Consider the following 22,698-nt stretch of genomic DNA (forward strand, 5'->3'; position numbering starts at 1 on the left):
CCGCGAACATTGTGACGGACGCGTTACTCCTGCATGAACGTGGCAGAGGTAGCCCTGAGTGTGGTTATGTGGCGATGGTAAAATTGGCATTGACTGATGGCCTTATTGTTGTAACGGGTTCATAATCTTCATTTTGATTCCTGTTGCTTTCAAGTATATATATATATATATATATATATATATATATATATATATATATATATATATATATATATATATATATATATATATATACATAAAAGTGAGTCAGTTGTTGTTTGCTGATGACACAGCACTGGTGGCTGATTGAAATGACAAACTGCAAAGTTGGTGATTGAGTTTGGGACAGTGTGTGCAAGGAGGGATTTGGAAATAGATGTGAATAAAAGCAAGGTTATTAGATGCAGCAGGGCAGAAGGAAAGGTTAGTTAGGGGGTGAGTTTGAATGGAGAAAAATTGGAAGAAGTGAATTGTTTTAGATGCCTGGGAGTGGACATGGCAGCGAATGGAACCATGGAAGCAAAAGTGAGTCATAGGGTGGCTGAGAGGATAAAGGTTCTTTGAGCATTGAAGACTGTGTGCCAAGAGATGTCGTTATCTGGGAGGGCGATAATGGATATCCTGTATGGACGTGATGCATGAGCTATAGAAATGGATGCGCGGAAGAGGATGGAGATGTTAGATGCGAAATATGTGGTGTGAGGTAATGGAAATAATGAACGAAGAGAGGCTAACATGTAGGATATAGTTCTCGGAAGTTGAGGGGAAAAAGGGAAGAGGGAGACCAAACTGGAGATGGGAGGATGGAGTGATAAACATTCTGAGAGGTCAGAGCCTGATCATGCAAGAGGGTGAAAGGTATGCACGGGATCGAGTAAATTGGAACGATGTGGTATGCAGGGGGCGACGTGCTGTCAATGGACTGTACCAGGACGTGTGAAGCCGCCACGAGAAATCATGAAAAAATCCGTGGGGCTGGTTGTGGGTAGGGGTCCGTGGTTTCGGTGCATTACACATGATGACCAGAAAATGGATGTGAGCTGATGAATTCTTCCTTCAGGTTTATGGTTTTTCTTTGCCAACGCGGGAAACGGCGGACAAATATGAAAGAATATATATATATATATATATATATATATATATATATATATATATATATATATATATATATATATATATATATATCTTATCTGCATATCTCTGTCAGTACTTTTTACGCATATAGTTGACATTTGGAATACGTGGTATGTGATGCAACAGTTGACCCAGCACACACACGAGATGGTTGTAACCTGACGCCTGTCACCCTGACCATTGTGGCACGTGTCACGCTCACCCCAAACCCTCATGACCTCGACGAACGCCATGCAAATTAGATTTCCCTCAATACCTTCACATCCAGGGTTGCAAACACTCATTACCGAGTACCTGACATGTTAACCACCATGTCATCGGATGTAAAACTTGGCTATCATGGTGTCATATGGAAGCCTTGAGCACCACTATGCGGTATGCAAGACTATCAATACATCTTTGACTCTTAGGCAACACTAGACTACCACTGCTGGTGGGTCTACCAGACTCCAAGCACCAGCAGGTCGGCAACTGATGGTCTATATATAAAGTACTGGCCTGTTTCCGGGAAGTGCCGCAAGAGGTCACAGGTGGGCGGGGACCAAACTGTGTCGTCCCGAATGACGAAAAAACACAGTAAACATAATGAATTGTTTTCAGTACAGCTGATGCATAGATGAGATTCGAACCCTCCTAACCTGGTACAGAACTGGAGTCTTGAATCACTGCGCCACCGTAGATGTCAGGCTGTTTTTTTTTTTTTTTTGCTTTTTTTTCGAGGGTAATTACACCATATATGGGTAATCACACCGTAATTGTCCAAGGTCGATGGTAATCACACTCCATATATCACCTGCTCCGATAATGTTGCCAGACTACTTGTGAAGCCAGGAGGACTAGGCGGGCGGGGGGCGTGACCCACCTCACTCCGCTCGCCACTCCATAAGATTCTCAGCAGTGAAGGTCTACTACACCTGGGGTGTCCTGGCGACTCCTGGTGAGGAGTTAGGTGTGGCAGACCCCCATCTCTCTCTCTCTCTCTCTCTCTCTCTCTCTCTCTCTCTCTCTCTCTCTCCATTGGAGGTACTCACGTCAATGGGCTCCTGGTGGTGGGATGAGGACGGGTGTGGACACTGCGAAGGTGTGCGTGCTCCGGGGTGTCACCTCCCTCGGTGTCTGCTGTTGTGAAACCTGGGTCTGGCACCGCCAATGCTAGCTGTGGCACCAGCTGTGCCGGGTCTGGCATCGGCTATGTTAACTGGGGCACCGGCTGGGCTGGGTCTGGAGTTGGTTATCAAGGGATGAATGCGTTGTCTGGGTGAGTTTTGCTCAGATGAATGTGTCGTGGAGGTGAGGTCGTTGTGTTGTTGAGTGTGTCGTGTTGATGAGCGTGTTGTGTTGCTGAGTGCGTCATGTCTTGGTAAGCGTTGGAGTTGTCACTGATCCCTAAGTTGGCTGGTGATGACAGTGGTGTGTGTGTGTGTGTGTATGTGTGGTGAGGTAGCAAGGCAGAAGCGGAAGGTGGGCCGGGAGCTGGCCATTATCCAGCCAGTAGTCAGTCATTGCTCGGTCCATGATGGCTGCCAACCACTTGACTGATGGGTGTTTAGAGCAGTTGCCAATCATCGCACCACAATGGTTGTTTGAACGGCCCGATAACACTAGCATGGTGCCGAATGCAGTGCCATCACTGTTAGTGTTATCACCTGTGGCCTCTCCTGGCCAATGAAGGCCTCCCCTGGCTTAGCTGTGGCCTCCCGTGGCCAGTTGTGGCCTCTCGTGGCCAGGACTTACCTCATAGATTGCCTGGCCACCACCACTAGCTGGGAAGAAATGGTCCTGTGACCAGACAGTTGCCTTCCCCGTGCTAACCACGGACGCTGAGTGCTATGTGGCGGGATGATAGCTGTATGGCGGATGATAGCTGTGTGGCAGTATGATAGCTGTGTGGTAGGATGATAGCTGTGTGGCGGTATGATAGCTCTGTGGTAGGATGATAGTTGCGTGGTAGGATGATAGCTGTGTGGCAGGATGACAACTGTGTGGTAGGATGATAGCTGTGTGGTAGGATGATAGCTATGTGATAGGATGATAGCTGTGTGGCAGAAAGAGTCCTCTCTCTCTCACCACAGAGTCCGGCTCTTACTCGATAGTCCACACTCTCTCTCTCCCCTCCACGTCCACATGATGTGGGTGGAGCTACGAAGACCCTCTTGGTCCAGGGGGTCAATTCACTAATACCTCTCATTTCCCTCTCTATTTTCTCGTATATCTTGACCTGTACTTCCCTTTATTGTGTTTACAAGTAAAATTCAATCATCGCTTCGTATTCTAAGTTCGTTGCACTTGCAATATTTACGTATCTCAGTCCTGTACTACGGTAGAGAGCCCTTGTTCGATACTCTAAACTATCGCTAGGTTGTTGGCTAAAGTTTTATGGCGATGGTAACGCCCCCGTCTGCTGGTGAGTGAGACATTGTACGGGCCAGTCCTCGCGCACAGCAAACGCGTGAAGGATGTCAGTGTCTTGTGTGCTGGTGTGTGAGGCTTGTGGTAATCATCCAATGACTTTGACCATCATCATCTCCATACCTATACACAAATGGGACAATGGAAATATCGACGGACAAGGTAGAGTTTGTCTGGTGATGTTGTACCATCTTGTACCATATCGTACCATCGTGAACCGTACGTCTGGCCGAGAACACTTGCCGGATACACGATCTATGTATAGTTGCCAGCTATAATCATATTCCTCAATACTGGGGACCCGAGGTGGGGTGGGGCCCCCGTGGTCGAGCTTTCGGGTAATACAGATTAGGTTAACGTTTGTTTACTGGCGTTTGGGGAGGGAGAGAGTGGAGTGGGCTTGGGACATTCAGGCTCGAGGTGGTTTTTTTTATAGTGGCGGTCGTTGTGTTCTTACAGTGGCTGGCAGATGCCTGTGTGCAGCTTATGTACCAGGTGTATGGACTTAAGTCTATGATGGTGTGGTGGCAAGTCTGTGGTGATTGTTGTTAGTTTATTACCATTTTTGTTAATTGTTTCTTTGTCTTTGTTGTTCCGAATGTGTGTGTGCGTGTGTGTGTGTGTGTGTGTGTGTGTGTGTGTGTGTGTATGTGCGTTCTCTCCTGGTGGCATATTGTGTGATGGATGACGTGTGTGGGGCTCAAGGTCTGAGTGTGTTCAACTGGCCGCAGAAGGTCAGGGCTGGGAAGATGATCGTAAATACAGGAAAATACGAGGTTGAAAACACCAAAAAAAGCAGGACTGGCAACACAGCTTGAGACGACATTACCTTGGCTGTAGCCTCTACTGGCAGTATTTACAATGTGCTTTGCAAGTCTGCAGCAACACTGACATACTTACGCTCTGTTCTACAAGTCCGTAACAATACTGACATACATAAGCTCTGTTCTACAAGTCTGTAAGAACACTGACATACATACGCTCTGTTCTACAAGCCTGCAGCAACGCTGACATACATACGCTCTGTTCTACAAGTCTGTAAGAGCACTGACATACATACGCTCTGTTCTACAAGCCTGCAGCAACACTGACATACATACGCTCTGTTCTACAAGCCTGCAGCAACACTGACATACTTACGCTCTGTTCTACAAGCCTGCAGCAACACTGACACACATACGCTCTGTTCTACAAGTCTGTAACAGCAGTGACGTACTCACGCTCTGTTCTACAAGTCTATAACAACACTGAAAGTACTAACATTCTGTTCTACAAGCGTATAACAACGGTGGCAGTACTAACATTGATCTACAAGTCTGTAACGGTTCCCACACTCCTCTTTGTGGTAGCGTTTGCCTTTGATAAATGTGAGCAAGTGTGGTTAAGGAAGGAAACCTTTGACACTGAACCTTTGGTTAACACGATCAAGAAATCACCTATTGTGAACGAGGAAGCGATTGTATCGTATATGTGACCGTTGTCTCGAAATGTTAGACGTGTGATCATTGGAAACGTTAGACGTGTGACCGTTGTCTGGAAACGTTAGATGTGATCTATGTCTGGAAACGTTAGACGTGTGACCTTTGTCTGAAAACGTTAGACATGTGACCGTTGTCTGGAAACGTTAGACATGTGACCGTTGTCTGGAAACGTTAGACATGTGACCGTTGTCTGGAAACGTTAGACATATGTCCGTTGACTGGAGACGTTAGACTTGTAACCGTTGTCTGGAAACGTTAGACATATGACTGTTGTCTGGAAACGTTAGACATATGACCGTTGACTGGAAACGTTGGACATGTAACCGTTGTCTGGAAACGTTAGACATGTGACCGTTGTCTGGAAACGTTAGACATATGACCGTTGTCTGGAAACGTTAGACATGTGACCGTTGTCTAGAAACGTTAGACATATGATCATTATCGAAAAACGTTAGATTTGCAGCCGTTGTCTTCAGACGTTAGCTACATAATATGTTCTTAAAACAACGAGAAACATAGTTGGTTCAGTTAACTTTGATATGTCACATAAGTAAACGGTGGCTTCAGTATACTTAGCTGATACGCCTCAAGGCATCTGTTTAAACCCGTTAACGGCGATAGATGGTCCATATGTTCTAGTGTAGCCGAACTGAACCTGGAGAGCGAAGTTTTGCATCTCATTTTCATTGGAAGTAAGAGATAGTGTGGGGCATATGAGGTAGGCAGACTATAGCAGTGTGGGGTATGTATGGTAGGCCTGGGATAGACTATGGCTGTGTGGGGTATGCATGGTAAGTCTGTGGCAGACTATAGCGGTGTGGGGTATGCATGGTAAGTCTGTGGCAGACTATAGCAGTGTGGGGTATGTATGGTAGGCCTGTGGAAGACTATAGCAGTGTAGGGTATGTATGGTAGACCTGTGGCAGACTATAGCAGTGTGGGGGATGTATGGTAGGGCTGGGACAGACTATAACAGTGTGGGGTATGTATGGTAGGCCTGTGGAAGACTATAGCAGTGTAGGGTATGTATGGTAGACCTGTGGCAGACTATAGCAGTGTGGGGGATGTATGGTAGGCCTGGGACAGACTATGACAGTGTATCTAGCTGGTCTTGGAGAGCCACGACCTGGTGGCCAAGTGTGACCCGGAGACCTCGGGCGGCTTGGAGGCCACAGATGACCTGCAGGGCCTCGGGGGTCATAAATCGGGGCAGCACAGGTCAGCCTCTCGTCCCTAACTAAATTACATCCATTTCATCTCACTAATGATTGATCTGCTTTGAAAATTATTCGAGAATAAAGAAGAAAATTGCTCTGGGTCTAGTTAGAGAACATGTGAAGTCTACAGCTTGATAGAGAACATGTGAGGTCTACAACTTGATAGAGAACATGTGAGGTCTACAACTTGATAGAGAACATGTGAGGTTTACAACTTGATAAAGAACATGAGGTCTACAACTTGATAGAGAATATGTGAGGTCTACAGCTTGATAGAGAACATATGAGGTCTACAGCTTGATAGAGAACATGTGAGGTCTACAGCTTGATAGAGAACATGTGAGGTCTACAGCTTGATAGAGAACATGTGAAGTCTACAGCTTGATAGAGAACATGTGAGGTCTACAAGGGACATTTCCTTCACCTGAGCCATGACCTTGACCTTGTGGGTCTAGCGACCGTTGGCAACCGTCTCGCTCTTACAAGGCCATAACAAAGCTAAACTTTCCATGGACATCACAAGTTAAGCTTTAGCTGGTCGTCACATAGCTACAGCTTGGCTGGGCATCAGATGTTAACCCTTGGTTGGGAGTGACAAGCTAAACCTTATCTGGGCAGGAAAAGTCAACCTGTAACTAGGCATCAGCAGCTAACCCTCAGCTCGACCTCATTATCTAACCCTCTCTGTCTTTAGCTTTTGTGCCACTATGGCGGTCATACCACTGTGGCAGCCTTACCACTGTGGCGGCCATACCACTGTGGCAGCCTTACCACTGTGGCGGCCATACCACTGTGGCGGCCTTACCACTGTGGCAGCCTTACCACTGTGGCAGCCTTACCACTGTGGCAGCCTTACCACTGTGGAGGCCTTACCACTGTGGCAGCCTTGCTACTGTGGCAGCCTTACCACTGTGGCGGCCATAGTTCTGCCTGGCTGAGACTTGGGCCGGGAGACCGGGGGTCGAAGGTACAATCCTGTAGGAAGGTCAACTGACCAGCCAGCTAGGCAGCTAGCCAGCCAGGCAGGCAGCTAGCCAGCCAGTCAGGCAGCTAGCCAGCCAGGCAACTAGCCAACCAGGCAATCAGGCAACTAGCCAGCCAGGCAATCGGGCAGCTAGCCACGCAGTCAGGCAAGCAGCTAGCCAGGTAGTCAGGCAGGCAACTAGCCAGTGAGGCAATCAGGGAACTAGCCAGCCAGGCGATCAGGCAGCTAGCCAGCCAGTCAGGTAGCTAGCCAGCCAGCCAGTCAGGCAGCTGGCCAGCCAAGCAGTCAGCTAACCAGTCAGCCAGGTAGCCAGTCAGGCAGACAGTCAGTCAGTCAGTCAGCCAGCCAGCTAGCCTCCCAACCAGCCAACTAGGCAGGCAAACATTTCCCAGCCAACCCTTAGCCAGCGGGCTACCACACCCATCCTCCTACCCATCAAGTCAGCCACCCAACCCACCCACCCACCCACCCACCCACGTACCAACCTTACCCCGAACCACTCGCCGACCGATCCAGCCACCCACCTTACCATGCGCCCTCAGTGTCATGGTCAAGGTTGACGGGCGAGACTGGGCGAAGACCAGCTCAGAGAGGCACGGCTCCACTCCCCTCCGGCCACTCGTAACACCTCCACCCCTGACCACCCATCCCCAGCATCACCACCTCCCCTCTCTGCCCCACCCCCATACTCTCCTCCGCCCTGTCGTAACACGTTGGGGGGTAATCTGTCAGTGTCTTAAAACTGCTATTCTTTCATTATCGTCTTGTTCATCGCGCCCTGTTGGAAGCTACATCAGCTGTGTGGGCAGCTCCCAGAGGGGTAAGGTTCCTTCCTGTGCTGTAGCAGTCCGTCACATGCTGTGGTCGTCTGTCACATGCTGTGGTCATCCGTTACATGATGTGGTCGTCTGTCACATGCTGTGGTCGTCCGTCACATGCTGTGGTCGTCTGTTACATGATGTGGTCGTCCGTCACATGCTGTGGTCATCCGTCACATGCTGTGGTCGTCCGTCACATGTCGTATTCTGTTACATGCTGTGGTCGTCTATCACAAGTTGTGGTCGTGTCAGTCTGGGGCTTTGGTCATCTCAGATGCTGGTGGCCGCCTGGTGGTGTGGTCGTCTGCAGATGTAGGGGCTGGGAGGGAACAGGAACCAGGTAGAGGAGAACGTTTACTCGAGCGAGGCTGCTGCTAACACAGCCACACCAACTGATGAGACGACGGCCAGGTAATGTAGCGTCGACCAGACACAAGGCAAGGAGAAGTTAACGTGGTATCTGGTGCAGTCACTGCCATCAGTTAGTTTACACAGTCAGTTCGTACAGTCACTGTCAGTAGTCGGTTAATTCTGTCAGCTGGTATAGCCATGGGGGTCGAAGGTGAGGAGGAGTATACTGTCCCGCTGTAGATGAATCCTGACGTCCTTTGGTGAGCTACGTTTTTTCTGTCAGTCGCCACTGTTATCTGCTCCCGTCTCGAGTACATGGAACAGCCAAAAAGAAGATAACTTTCGGGATGTATACATCAGGCGCCCTCCTCATGTTATTTCTAGGACGGGTATGTCATTAAGAAGAAAGTGAGGATAGGCAAGACTCTGGAGACGTGGTCCATCCGATGACAGTGTCTGACGAGGCCATTCGATGGTGACACAACGTGTCGTCATCATCTTGCTCGTGCATGGCTTCTGGTGGGTCGCTCTTGATCGCAGATTCCCGAAAGTTGTAAAGAATTCTTGAATAAAAACGATAAATGAGTACGAAATACACTCGCTCATGAATTATGTATAATCATGATACTCAGAAATGTTTGGCCTCGTGTGACGATTCATAATCGTGCTTGTAATCATCCCAAAGTGATGAGTGAACTTGACATTTCTGGTTGGTCTGTCTCGGTGTGTGTTGTGGACATAACCTTGCCTGGTCACCCCTCGCTCGCCTCGCTCTGTCAACTTTCTCAGGAAGAAATAACATGATGATGCCGTGGTCGTGCACACACGGTCAGGGAGCTGGTCAGTGTTCACAGGGGGGACCTTGTGGCAGCAGATGTTCCGGTTATGGGCAAAAAGCAGATGTCGTGGTCGACTCAACAGCTGCTCTGACCTGTGTTTTGAGTAAGCTATGACTTTCGTTCTCTTTTTTTTTTTTCTGTGTTCTGTGTCGACAACATCATCCGTGACGAAAATGATCTCTACCATAAACTGGTAATTAGTGTTTCTGTTCTCGTATATTTCGTAGCTGATCACCTGCAGCATCATGGTTCGTGACAATACTTGTTCTGTGGGGGTGTGGGAGGGTTGTGGGGGGGATTTCACAAGAAGGAAGAGCAAGTCATCATAGCTTGTCAGACTGACCAAGACCAGTCTAAGGTAAGGATGACGATACGAAAAAAGCAACAATTGCCAGAGGCAGAAAATACCATCCAAGACAAATGTATAACAAGATGACAGAGACATTCCAAAACTTCAATGACAGTAAGGACAACGTAGGACAACCCAGGACGATGAAGCCAAATCAAGACAGCGGAGAGAATCGACAACACTTCTTAACTAAGACAATACAAGACAAAAATGACTAGATGAGACCACACTGGCTACTGAAGACGCTATAGACAATGCGAGCCATCGAACAACCTCAGAGTAGGATGTTTAAGACAGAAGACCAGCTGTAAATCTCATACCCACTGAGATTTGTCCAATGACTTGACTTACTCGGGACCCAGCTCAAGACAAACTCAGATCCGTTCATTGTCCATTTAGCCTGTAATAAGCTTGAGGGTTTGTGTGTGCTGGGAAGATCTTTATTTGAGTAAGAGAGAGAGAGAGAGAGAGAGAGAGAGAGAGAGAGAGAGAGAGAGAGAGAGAGAGAGAGAGAGAGAGATAGGGAAGGCGATAAAGGTGAGGCTACTGTTTGTAATGGGTAAGGCAAGAACCAGCTGGCAAGATGTTACATGTGGTAGTCCTAAGGTGAGAGAGGCAAAGGTACGTGGCAGACGTAAGCACCAACCACTCGCGGGATTAAGACTCAGGTGGGCGGGGGTGGACCAGGACGACCCAGGGCACTGCCTTTTTCTTGACCATCCTGCCCTCACCTCCATCACCCGTGTCCACCCACTGTCAGCCAGCCATGTCTTGCCCTCCCCTCCACTACCCATGTCAACTCACTGTCAGCCGGCCATGTCCTGCCCTCACCTCCACCACCCGTGTCCACCCACTGTCAGCCAGCCTTGTCTTGCCTCTCCTCCACTACCCGTGTCAACTCACTGTCAGCCGGCCATGTCCTGCCCTCACCTCCACCACCCATGTCCACCCACTGTCTGCCAGCCATGTCCTGCCCTCACCTCCACCACCCATGTCCACCCATCATAAAAACCCACTGGTGTCAATCAGAATCTGTTGGGTGGAGATTCACCTTTGAGTTCCACTTACATAAGGTCACTCTGATCCTCACCTGTCTCAGCCATCACCTCCTCCACATCCACTACCTTTATGCATCATCTTCATCCCTTAACGTCTCTCGGTGTTTAGGGAAAGAGTAAGAGATAGAGGGAGACTTGCCAAAGAATTTAGCTTAGGCAGATAACCATTGAGAACCATGCTTAACGAGTCCAACTTATAATCAAAATCACAAACTTTTAACTATTGGTAGTCAACTCATTACCTTTCCTTGTGTTTCGATGTAAGCCAAGAGCTGAGGAAGGTAACTTGGAGGTTTGAGATACAGACGAAAGTAACTTTAAATCCTAAGGCTATGAACTGACGTGGAATGTTTAAGGTGGTGAGTCACAAAGCTCTAACCGACAGAATCAAGTGTAAACAAAGAGACCAGATCTTGGCTGGGGGTGGGGGATGGCGGAGGAGGGGAGGAGAAGATCCTGTGTGGGAACACTGGGGGCGGGAAGCTGCCTCGCTGGTCTGGGAACAATGACACCACGGGATGAGGACCATAGCCTGGGTCCACGGCCTGTTGGCCTTGACCCCACTGGGCAGAACCCTGTCTGGTGTTGCATCCTTCCAGCATATAAGAAGGAGTAACGTTCACGTCTGGGATAGGGCCATGACATGAGGATAATGACCCGCCAGCAAGTCTCGGCATTTCTCTCAGAGAATTTTCCTTTAAGGACATTAATGCGCATCTCTGTCATTGCTGCGACATTCAGATACACTCGGGTAGTGTTTTGAAGGAGTAAATGTGGTGGCTGTGTGTGGGGTGGGTGAGGATAGACAATCGGGTCTCCACACAGACTGCTGACGATGTCGCACGCTACACCTGGCGGTGTCATCCCCTGGCGGTGTCATCCCCTGGCGGTGTCATCCCCTGGCGGTGTCATCCCCTGGCGGTGTCATCCCCTGGCGGTGCCATCCCCTGGCGGTGCCATCCCCTGGCGGTGTCATCCCCTGGCGGTGCCATCCCCTAGCGGTGTCATCCCCTGGCGGTGTCATCTCCTAGCAGTGTCATCCCCTGGCGGTGTCATCCCCTGGCGGTGTCATCCCCTGGCGGTGTCATCCCCTGGCGGTGTCATCTCCTAGCAGTGTCATCACCTGGCAATGTCATCTCCTGACGGTGTCATCAGCGGTAATTTAGGAATCAAAAGACACAAAAATAAAGAAAAAAAAACGAGGAAGCACAAGAGGAAATCTTTCGTAGAAAAGACCATTACCAGGTTTATCGTGACCAAGGGACTGGCTATACTGACGACGCCTTACACCACTCAGGCCAAGGGCCTCCCAACCCTCCTGACATGTTGATCCATCCACCCACGGTAGGGGCTTCCCAACCCTCCTGACATGTTGATCCATCCACCCACGTCAGGGGGTTCCCAACCCTCCTGACATCTTTATCGGTGTTGCTTTGACTCGCCGCCAGGCAGACGACAGGTGTGTTCCGATGACGCTAGCCAGACCAGGGACTCTCCCTCCGCCAGCTACACCCTCCTTCACCTTGCCCTCTCACTCCCAGGACACTCCCTCCTTCCAGGACACGCCGGCTCACCCAACTCCAAGACTCAGACATCCAAAATCCTACCTTCCTTTATCAACATCATCACTGCATTTCTTTCTACAGTCATGAAGAAGAAACATGTCTCATAATTTCCGACCATTTCATTGCTGGTTCTTACACGGAGTTACGTCAGGAGTCAAATAGTCGTCGACGGCAGATAAGAAATCTAAACAGTTGTCGGAGAGCCAGTGGTGTGGAGGGACTGGGTAACGTGTGTACACAGGTCCTGCTGACTTGACACAGAGCGTGAGCACAAGGTGGGCCCACTGGCGCTCACAAGGTCTCGTTGTTTCCCGGATTCACTCGAACCATCTGGGACCACCAGTAGCACCAACATGCTCACCATTTTAATCATGTTGTACACAAACATTTTGCGCCGCGCAGAATAAATTCCTCATTTCTTAATGCTTCCAAAGGCGACGGTGTCTTTGGACCACTGGTCACATCGCACGCCATGGGCACTGTAGCCAACCAGACTCGCCACGGCTCCAGTGTACATAGCGAACCACAAAACATTACGTCTAGTAACCATAAACCAATACAAAACAGGTCGCTTAAAAAACAAGTCAAGTGGGAGCCATAAATGCCCCACAACCAGTTCGATGACGCTCTGTCCAGCCCTTGCACGTGATTAGTATATGTTTGGACTCTTCCAGTCTCAGCTGTAGATGCAGCCAGGTGATCATCACTCCAGGACTCGATGAAAAAGGAGAGCTATCCCAAATGGAGATATACAGATGGCTAGTAAGGAAGCGGACAGAAATAGACGGACAGTAGAAGTGAAAGTTGTGGCGATGGTCCGGGAGGATGAGTCAGGGGGCCCCGAATATAGCAGGGTCGGTGGAGGACCTGTTTACTGCTCGCTGGCCATATAATCTTCCCATTCATTCAGGTGACCCTGTCCTTGTTGGCCCACACCTGTCACCTCCATGTCTCGCCGCGTTGGTGCTGGCTCTCGTAACACGTCCACAGCGCCTCTTGCCACCTCAGCTTGGGTCTCGATGTCGTGTTTACACGTTGATATGGTTGTTGACGCTCCATCCACACGGCTATTGACGTTGCAACACAACCTTGTTGGTTGCCACATTGATGACCATGTGTGAGCTACTGACGCTGCTGCTGCCGATGTCACTAATGTCATAAAGCTCTTCGACTCTGCCATGGTTGTTGACTCTACCATACGTTTGTTCACACGGTCAAAGTCGTTGAGACGACTACTTAATGGTTAATACTACCAAAGTCGTTGTCACGACTACTTAATGGTTAATACTACCAAAGTCGTTGACACAACCTCAAGTTGGTTAGGACTATCACAGTCAGTGACACTACCACATGTTCATTCACGGCACATGAGCACATTAAAGGCTGCCACAATACCATTACCACAGATCTTACCATCCTACTGTGGTCATTCCTTGTTACTTAGAAGCCTTGGATGGGTGGTGTACCTGAAGACATCTCAGTAAGACGAGTCGAATCAGATGGAGTTTCCCTGCGTAACAATAATGTCAACTCGTCCTTGCTAACTTGGACGACTCGTTTTACTTCCTGCAGATGTCATTCTTATTATTTTCCGGGTCATCTGTTGGGGAGGGAAGTAACAGCCAGTTTTACAAGTACAAACTTTACGATGATGGTAAACATTCTGAAATCGTATATAAGAATACCCTAGTACACCAGAAGCAACAAGAACACATCTGTTTATCCTAATATGTAATCTGGTTATAAGCACATAGAATAAATCACCCTAACTAGGAGGAGGTACAATGAATCCTCCCTAATTAAAGTACCGACAAATTCAAGGAAAATTATTCGTATCATTTACGAATGATTTAGAAAATTGCATTCATGATAGGACATATTCTAAACTGCATGTTCAGTGGTTAGTACATATACCATATATAATCAATGTTTAGTACACTTACTGCATAATCAATGGTTAGTATATATACTGTATGATCAGTGGTCGTACATATACTAAATGATTATTGGTTGGTACATATACTATATAGTCAGTCGTAGGTACATATACTACACGGCCAGTGGATGTTACATATGCTACATGGCCAGTGATTGCTACATGCTCTACATGGTCAGTGGTTGCTACATTAGTACGTTTCGTTATCATTTATATCAAACAATTATATTAATTTCAGTTCTTTTCCCTTTTTCCAGGTAAGAGAACCGTGGTGGTCTCCAGACGCTTATCCAAAGGGCGGGTAACTATCTTATCTTTATTTACGTTGGTAAAATTCTTTGTGGTTCAGAAAGTGTGGGGAATGCGCCTCTTGCCCTGGTGACGTGCGCACATCTCGCTAGCACTTGAGACAACACTGCTGCCGGAGGCATTCCCCATGCTGGGTCACTGGGCCATTCTGGAGACAGAACTTTGGAAGGTCCTTAAAGCTATCGACTTGAGGGACAGTCAATAGTTCACCGTCCCTCACAGAGTCCGTCACTTGGTTGACCAAGACGTAAGTGAATGTCAGGTCGCATGAAACCTGGGAGTGATGGGTTGTCAGCCTCAGAGTTCTGTCTCCAGTGTAGCTGTGACCCAAAACATTGATCCATGTTGAGTTTATCTATTGGGCGACCCTTCCATCAGTCTATCCAATGTCAATAGGTGATTACATGTGTCAAGTCACGTCCAATAGCAAATTATATAGTTTAGACGTCGTTTGTAAATAATGCCGTAAAAGGCCAGAACAATTTGCATAAGTATTGATGGCAGGCGCCGAGCCCAACCCCGGGTGAGATGACGGTAATTGCGTTGATGATGGTAATTGATGATGGTGCTCACGAGGGTGATGATGGAGGTTGATGATATTTGCGTATGGAAGTATCATGATACTTGTGATGATGACGATAATGGTGATGATGACGATGATGATGACAGTGGTGATGATGACGATGATGATGTAGACGATAATGTGATGATGGTGATGGTGAAAATGCTAAAGATGATTATGATGATGAAGACCTGGGTGACGTAAGAACCCCGGACACACCCGCGCTGGTACCTGAAGCAGCTGTTATTTCCGGTGCAGCGGTGTGGGTGCGTCTCTCTCCTGCTTATACCATTCCTTGGGTCTTCTTCACCTTCTTATTCTCCTCCTCCTCCTCTTCATTGTAATTCTCATCCTATTCCTCATTCTACTCAACATAGTCTTTCCACCATATTCCTTGTTATTATTCTACTTCCTCCTCCTCCTCCTCCTCCTCTTACTCCTCTTCGTCGATGTCTTCGTCATCGTTATTGTCAAGGTGGTTATGGATACTGAGCGACAGGAGGAGCGCATCAGCACCTGCAACGCTAAGTACCTTGACAAGAGTTACAGGGATTGAAGGACACCTTCCACAACTTGTTCCCTGCACCACACTCTCCTCACTCCTGACATTTCATCAAAATCACGTATAGATATGAACTTGTCAGAGTGAATAGATTAATGTAGTGTTAAGTTGACTATGTAGAACAAGATTACCGAGGCAGTGAGGTGGCTGCCACCTGCCTTGTACTGACAACTGAGGGAGTGAGGTGGCTGTCATCTGCCTTGTACCAACAACCGAGGGAGTGAGGTGGCTGCCACCGGCCTTGTACTGACAACTGAGGGAGTGAGGTGGCTGTCATCTGCCTTGTACCAACAACCGAGGGAGTGAGGTGGCTGCCACCCGCCTTGTACTGAAGTCATCGTCTCAATTCCCGTCGATTTTCATGTCCGCTCTTCAGCAGACGAAAACTTCATCTCATGCATATACATAATTACCTCAGGACTTCTCGCTAAGAAATGGTCCTCATGTTACCCAGAACATCCTCCCGGAGGTTTTTGCAACCCAAGGCTCCTCTGCTTCCCGTAGTTGGGATATGTGGACCCCTAGAGACTGAAAAGTTCTCTGACGAGTGATACTGTCTCGCTAAAGGCAAATCGAAATTCGTGATTTGACAGGTGGAGTCCGGTAGCACCTGGAAGGTAATGAAATGTGGAAATATCATATCAAAACTCAAATAAAAGCGTCACAAGGTAAATATAAGCCTCATGTCAAAACCCATCAGCCATTATTCATGGCAAGAAGTGCTACATTCTCCATGGCTGGAGGGACTTCTGTTCTAGCTCTATAATGTTTGATCTTGTTGTGATAATGTGTGTGTGTGTGTGTGTGTGTGTGTGAGCGTGGCGGAAGGTTCACATATACCTCTAGCCAAGTCAATGACTGTGCAAGAAAAACTATTCCATGTTCATCCATCAATGCAATTTTCTTTTACTCAGCAGTTGCGTTCGGTGCTCGTTCAATATTAACTTGAGGCTTATTATGCCAGTCAGGAGAGTTGTGGTGCCCAGTATGGTGAGCTTTGGCGTCCAGTATGGTGAGCTGTGGTGCTTCACACACACACACACACACACACACACACACACACACACACACACACACACACACGTATTATCACAAGATCAAACATCATAGAGCTAGAACAGAAGTCACTCCAGCCATGGTCACAGTGGCACGGCCCAGGCCAACCCAGGGTACTGTCTGTATATATGACACTAAGGTCTTGAACACGGACAAGCACAACCCAGGTACATGACACCAAAGCCTGGAGACATGACGTCAGAGTCGGGAGAGCGACCGCAGGACTGGCTCTGACACTGAGTCTATGTTTAACTCGGGACAAACAAACGAGGCATGGCGGCCCGGGCTCAGGGTGCGACCTTGGCCATTATCCTACGTGTTTGGTTATCCTTGACTCTGAAACACACGAGAGGAACGACTGATGGATCGCTGGACGGCGCGCCGGTGAGCAGCTGATGAGGGTAGCATCCCTGGCCAGCCACACTCGCCCAGGCCACTTGGTGTCCCGAGATGGACAGTTCAGACCCTCGATTGTTTTCAGGATTTTCTTTTTCATTCCTCTGAGAGGACACTTCTTGCTGGTCCTCGTGGACAAGATGTTTGTACTGTGACGGTGAGTTGACCATTACTCGAAGAGAAATGTTCGACTTAAGGTGTTGTCGGAGTGGTAGCCGTGGCCTGGCGTTGGCAGAGGGGTAGCCGTGGCCTGGCGTTGGCAGAGTGGTAGAGGTGGTCTGGTGTCAGCACGGAGTGTGCCACCGTACACAGTGCCCGAGGCCAGGTGACCCAGGCCTTCAATACGTACAAAACCACCCGCCTAAGTAAAGGCCTGGTCCACCAGCGCCTCATTACGGTTCCGGTCCACCAGCGCCTCATTACGGGCTCGGTCCCTCAACGCCTCGGGGTTCGACGGAAATCCTCCTCGTAGTGGCGCTACACGAGTGGGGATGATCTCATCGTAGGTCCCATGACTCGTATGAGTAACTGAGGAGAGGAAGGATTGAGGCAGGCTTCCTGCAGGTTACGAACTGGCTTGTTGATCAGCGACAGGCGGCGAAATCTTAATGCAGATTGTAGGTGGGTGTGTCTAACCACGATATGCTGATGATAAAGAAAGAATTTAAGAGGTACTTGAGTGTACACAGACTCGGTAGGGTGCATTTGTGGTGGCCGGCGACCAAAATTCGTGCGAAATTGGATTGCATCAGAAGACCATTCCAGCGTGCGATCGTGCTGTAATGAAACAGAAATTCCAGCAAGAAGAGCTGTGGCTTGGTGGCCTTCCTATCCTCCTTGGTGGCCATCAACCTCGCCCTCAAAACTCTCGCGAGAAGACGTGAACAAGGACGAGATGTCATGTCTTGACCCCTTGACAATCTGGCCCGAGAGGAACTTAGGGTTGACGGTCATCCGAAGACTGTTGGGGGGTCTTTCAAGGACGGTCGTGGCTGAAGACGTGGCTTGGTGGGGCAGGGTGCGTGGGAGTCGAACACAGGGTTGAAGGCATGTCCACAGACTAACATGCCAGAATGCACTGCGTGCGAAATGGGTGTCTTAAGGTCGTCAAACGCGTGAGATGAGGAGGATGTCAGATCACTTCTAGACGGACACGCGCCCAACACTTTCATTCACAGATTATGAGCCGTGAGGGCACAGACATAGCTGGTGAGTGGGGCTCGCTGGTCTTTACAGCCAGAGTCAATCAAGATTATGAGATCTGCAGCTTGAGAATTCGATCTGGAAGACTTGTTCGCTTCCTACCTAAGACGAGGCACAGACACCTGAAAGCATACACGTTGCCTCAACAAACAGGTTCTAAATGCTGTTGTGGATGGACATCTTAGGAATCCAAGCCGTTACAGTTGCTAGGACAAGCCACAGGCGCCTCCGCAAGCAGCACCTGGGACCGGAACTGCTCTCCTCACAGCCCTGACTCACCCGCCTCACATCCGTCACTACGGCTGAGAAAATTACTTGAATGTCATCCACGCCTCACTGATTTGTCAACATCAGCCGTGAACAATGTTGCTTTTAACACATGAGGAGTTTCACTGGCGAGGTGGAATCTTGATGACTTGGAGTTCTGGACAGTCCCTCACTACCCCCTCCCTATCCTCACTACCCCCTCCCTACCCGAACTCCCACATGCCAACCCCCTGTACCTCCATGTCACATGTGAAGGGCTGTTTCCTCCTGCGTGGGGCGGTCAAACCTCACCCGCCTTGCCCTTATCCTCGAATCTGTAAGATTTTTTTCTTTAGTAGATGTCTGTTGATTGTTTAGGTCTGTTAGGTCCTCAAGTGTGTTCTCTTCAGCTGTGTTCTTTCGAGGTGTGTCCTCCCCAGGTGCGTCCTCCCCAGGTGTGTTCTCCCCAAGTATGTCCTTTCAAGGGGTGTCCTCCTCAGGTGTGTTGTCCCCAGCTGTATCGTCCTCAGGTGTGTCCTCCTTCAGGTGTATCCTCGCTCGGAGTGTTCTCCCCAGGTGACCTCTTCAGCTATGTCCTCACCAGGGGTGTTCTCCTCAGGTGTGTTCGATCCAAGTATATTCTTCCCAGTGTGTCCTCCTCCAAAACCATCGGTTTATCACAAACATCCATCTGCTGCTGCCCCAGCCTCTGGTACGTGACCAACATCCACAGCACATGAAGGGTTCACTTTCAAGGATAAACAGACTAGAAGCCATTGACTGTGGGAGTCACATGTAAAGTTCGAGCGTCTCTGGTCTACCTTCCTTCGTGTGTAGTTTGTCAGGCAAGTTAATTGTGTTTTGCTCACTGTCAGGTGAACAATGGGGCTCGTACTGACAGAAGTGAATATGAGACAAGTTTCACCACTCTAATTATCATTACGCCGCCAGGGAACAATTACAGTGGTGAGGTCGTGTCACCGGATATCTTGCATCTTTTTTATGTTAAGTAGAAGAAGGCATCGTTGCAAGGAGTAATATATCTATGGGAATGTGAGAAATGAGGCAGTTGAAGGGGTGATCTTGGCCGTGGGACACTCAGTGTTTTGAATGGAAATAGTAGACAGCTTGTGGGGTTGCATGCTGAGAAAGTACTAGTGACTGGGGATACCTGGTTTAAAAAAGGGACACACAAGTATTAATATGTCTGTAGGAGAGATGATCAATGGGCAATACTGGATTACATATTAACTGATAGGCGTGTAGAAGAGAGAACTTTGGATGAAAGTGTGCTAAGAGCGGCAGGGTGAAGATTTGTAAAAGTTCCTTGAACATTGTCCATGACAAGAGAGTGGAGAGTGCTGAGAGTAAGTGGGCTTAGGAAAGAGATTTGTGTGAAGAAATGTCAGGAGATACTGAGTGTAGAATGGCAAATGGTAAGAGTAGTGAAACAAGGGAGTGGTTGAGGAATGAGAGGTAATTAGGGAAGCAGTGGAAATGATAAATGATATGATCAATATATATATATATATATATATATATATATATATATATATATATATATATATATATATATAATGTGTGTGTGTGTGTGTGTGTGTGTGTGTGTAAGGCGACAATATGTAAGCTTGTAGATAGCAAATAGTTAGATGAAAGCCGTCTCTCAAGTTTTCCGTCAACGTATTTTCTGCTGGAGAGAAGAACAACACGAAAGTTATCCTGAGCGCCCTTCCAGGAGGTCGTCTGGAATAAGCAACTTCCGCTGTTCTCCTGGAAGCGGTAGAGGGGCAGGGGAGGGGATAGTTGGTCAGATCACAGCAGTGGATCCGCATTCTTCGGGAGTGAGTAGCTTACTGACTCTTGCCTTCCGCCGGTGGACCAGAACCTACCCCTTCCCCTCGCACATCTCACAGTAGAGTGACAGAATTCCCCCTCTGCTACTAGGATTCATGGCTCTTCACAGAAGCTCTTGCCGTGTTACTGACAAGACCCTTTAGTTGGCAGAGGCTGTATTAAAGAACGCTTGAAGCTGACCTTAGAATTATACGAAAGCTTTGCAATCTATGAATGAAACTCCTACTACACCTCCTCGCCGCTGTATATCTTTCATAGTCCAGTACACTTGCCGGAAGCTGTTAAGCTGGCGCAGGAATAACAAGATTACACCTAGAGCTTCATTTGCTCAGAGATGCTTCAGAACCCATTCTTCTGGAAGCAGAAATGTCTTCCCTTTGGAGCAATGCGAGCCACTTTGTGCTGAGGGTTGGCTTCAGCACTTTACCTGTCATGTTTATCATGCCAGGTGGACGTGATTAACATGGATGATTGTCGTATTATTCAGAGGCATTTAGTCACTTAACTGACGACACGTCATCCTTGACAAAATATGCTAATAATCCTCAGGGTTCAATGGCGGGGAATACGTATCATACGCATTCTCTGAGTGATTGAAAAATCTATTCGCATGAAACGTTACGAACTCTCCTTCCACCGAGAGGAGAGTTAGGCAAGGGTAACTGGAGTGTCAGAGGGTCCCTGGCAACCTCATCACCAACGTCTACACAAAGCTCAAGACTTTACACGTTCTAGCTTCAAGGCCGAAGTTAAGTCGTATATTCATATACGTTAAGGAGCGTTGATGGAGTCGCTACGTGTGTTGGCGCCGTACAGAAGCGTCCCAGGGACCTGCATCCCGAGTGAGAAGAATTTTTCCAAGGTCTCATGGGGGAGTTGGTAATGGGGGGAGAGAGGGATGGAGCTGGGCATGCGAGTTTGTGGCCGTTCTGCCTAATCTGACGAGAACTTAATGTTGTGGATCCCTCAGCCCTGCGGACTCCCTCCGGCATGGTGTGTTTTGGAAGGCCATAACGATGAAAAAAATGGGCAAGAATGGAGGACGGGCGGTAAACAATAGCTGTTCCCAAGGGATGATGGACGAAGGTCTCAAGGTGAAGGTCGTGATGAGCACTGCAAGGTCCAAGGTCACGCTACCCCCCCTGCCTACATCTCCCCCTCCTTCAACCCCAGACTCTACTACCCCTGCCCGTGGGTTGTCAGCTGAGGGGGTGAGGAACCCAAACCATCGGGGCTCCTTTTGCAACCTCTATAATTTCCTCATAATATATGTGTGTCGGAACCCAAGAAAACGTCCCTACAGACTGGCTGGCTTGTACTGTGTGCTGAGGTCATCCCAGGGGTCACACTGGTTGCCATAGAGACAGGGACAACAACGCCACTCATCCCTCTAGAAAACTTCAGCCCAGTGACGTCCTACGAGAAGACTTATTTTCACGCTGAATGGGTTGTAGATGCAACATCTGGTGGTCTCTGGGCGAAGGACGACAGTGGAACAACGAACCAGCCAGTGACTGTGACCGTGGGGGGATTGTCGAATGCCCTGGAGATGACGTCGCCGCCTGGGCCGGGAGGACTCCACTTGCCTACGAGGCTATATGGCTGGGAGTCTGCAGCGAGTGACTTGACTCTACTTCGCTTCCTTCTCTCAGTGTCTGCGTTCATATCTCTCTCTCTCTCTCTCTCTCTCTCTCTCTCTCTCTCTCTCTCTCTCTCTCTCTCTCTCTCTCTCTCTCTCTCTCTCTCTCTCTCTTGATATATTATGCAACGCTAGGAACCCTTTTATGGGACTTGCAGCTTCGATACTGTGCTCCACTCGGGAGCAGGGTAAAGTATGCGTTATTACTGATCTCTACAGTATGGGGAGGGAGTATTACACTGGTGGAGCAGTAGTAGTTACTTGGGGCATCATCTTGTAGTATACATTTCTCTAGTGTTACTTGGGGCATCATCTTGTAGTATACATTTCTCTAGTGTTACTTGGGGCATCATCTTGTAGTATACATTTCTCTAGTGTTACTTGGGGCACCACCTTAGAATCTAGTATACATTTCTCTAGTGTTACTTGGGGCATCATCTTGTAGTATACATTTCTCTAGTGTTACTTGGGGCATCATCTTGTAGTATACATTTCTCTAGTGTTACTTGGGGCATCATCTTGTAGTATACATTTCTCTAGTGTTACTTGGGGCATCATCTTGTAGTATACATTTCTCTAGTGTTACTTGGGGCACCACCTTAGAATCTAGTATACATTTCTCTAGTGTTACTTGGGGCATCATCTTGTAGTATACATTTCTCTAGTGTTACTTGGGGCATCATCTTGTAGTATACATTTCTCTAGTGTTACTTGGGGCATCATCTTGTAGTATACATTTCTCTAGTGTTA

At 48.4% G+C, this 22,698-nt stretch overlaps 1 protein-coding gene across 3 annotated transcripts in view; it reads left to right on the top strand.

Annotated features, from left to right (window-relative positions):
- Positions 1-22,698, top strand: part of tnc (tenectin) — a 158,905-nt gene that overhangs the window by 17,406 nt on the left and 118,801 nt on the right. The window contains exon 1 of one of the 3 annotated variants that reach the window (XM_071674007.1): positions 3,574-3,684. The exons of the other annotated variants lie outside the window; for them this stretch is intronic. The gene's annotated coding sequence lies outside the window, so the exon portion shown is untranslated. Of the gene's footprint in view, positions 1-3,573; positions 3,685-22,698 lie in introns of those variants that run through there. 3 annotated transcript variants of the gene reach the window in all.

Source organism: Panulirus ornatus, chromosome 19, assembly GCF_036320965.1.
Source record: "Panulirus ornatus isolate Po-2019 chromosome 19, ASM3632096v1, whole genome shotgun sequence".
In the NCBI taxonomy this organism is placed as follows: Eukaryota; Metazoa; Arthropoda; class Malacostraca; order Decapoda; family Palinuridae; genus Panulirus; species Panulirus ornatus.